This window comes from Chiloscyllium punctatum, chromosome 18 (assembly GCF_047496795.1).
Source record: "Chiloscyllium punctatum isolate Juve2018m chromosome 18, sChiPun1.3, whole genome shotgun sequence".
Lineage (NCBI taxonomy): Eukaryota > Metazoa > Chordata > Chondrichthyes > Orectolobiformes > Hemiscylliidae > Chiloscyllium > Chiloscyllium punctatum.
The window spans coordinates 74,219,947-74,221,232 of NC_092756.1; the positions used below are offsets into that span (position 1 = coordinate 74,219,947).

Sequence of the window (1,286 nt, forward strand, 5' to 3'; positions counted from 1 at the left end):
CCTGCGGGAGCCTGTGCCCCACAACCTGAGCTGTCTCCGGAGTTTTAGTTTTGTCCCTTTCAGGGGTGTATCACAGAGGGCCCTGTACAGACTGCTGCTGCACACCCTCATCCACCTCCCGGACACACCCTGGCGTGCCCATTTACCACCGGGCGGTGGGGATCATCCCCAGTGAAGGGCTCTCTACATGGGAGTCCTCCCCCTTTCTCACGGGGATCTGGGGTGGAGGGTATTGCACGCGGCAGTCCACAGATTGTGGTGGTTCACGGACTCCCAGCCCAACTGCTTGTTCTGTGGTGCTGTGGAGTCCATGGAACAGGGCGCTTGCACTCCCTTTTTAGCTTTCTGGGAAACCTTCTCCTCCGTTTCTGGTTGGACTTCAGCCCCACACTCCCCATCATTGGGCACCCAGTGCCGAGGGGGGAGGGTTGGTCAGAGGATCTCCTCGTGGGTCTGCTCCTGGGCCTGGCCAAACTGGTTGTTCGGGTCAATCGCCTGACCCTCTTCCATGGTTACATTCGAGCCCGGGTGTCCCTGGAGAAGGAGCACGCAGTGTCTACCAACATCCTTGAGCTGTTCAGAGAGTGCCCTCCCCCTCACTGTTTGGTCACACAGCATTGCCCTTTGATGCTTGTCACTGGCCACTCGGGTGTTTCCTTTCTTCCTGGTGGTGGGAATTGAATAAAGATTTGTACATCTGTTGTCTTTCACTGTGTCTCACACCTGCACACACACAACATGGGTGCTGGGAAAATATAAGCACTACCACAGTTAGGCAGCAGTGCGGGGGTAAAGAGAAAAACATATATAACCAGGAGATTCAGAATCCCCTCAGTCCAGGGCACTGACTCTGTGCTGGCTGAGCCACAGTCAGTGTGTTTGTGCAAAACAAAACAAAACTTAAAAGCTGCCATTTTAACATCACACATGTAGCCCCAGTGGCCTAATGGATAAGGCACTGGCCTTCTAAGCCAGGGATTGTGGGTTCGAGTCCCATTTGGGGTGTCTGTCACTTGCCCTGTGTCAACTTGATTGCTAGTCTACTTTGGGAAAATCTGCATTCAGTTGATGGGAAGTGGTGCTCAATGATTTCTTACACAAGATTTGCATGATTGAGGTGAATTCTTTGAAAGAGAAAGCACAGTCACAATGGCTGAAAACCTACTGAGATTCTCCTGGGGATGGCATGGTGGTTCAGTGGGTAGCACTGCTGCCTCACAGTGTCAGGGACCTGGCTTCGATTCCTCCCTTGGGTGTCTGTTTGTGTCGAGTTTGCACATTCTCTC

At 53.0% G+C, this 1,286-nt stretch overlaps 1 non-coding gene across 1 annotated transcript; it reads left to right on the forward strand.

The window, feature by feature from the left end:
• Nucleotides 1-932: 932 nt before the first annotated feature.
• trnar-ucu (transfer RNA arginine (anticodon UCU)) lies at nt 933-1,005 on the forward strand. Its single transcript has one exon. It is a non-coding gene; the product is annotated as a tRNA-Arg (tRNA).
• Nucleotides 1,006-1,286: the final 281 nt, after the last annotated feature.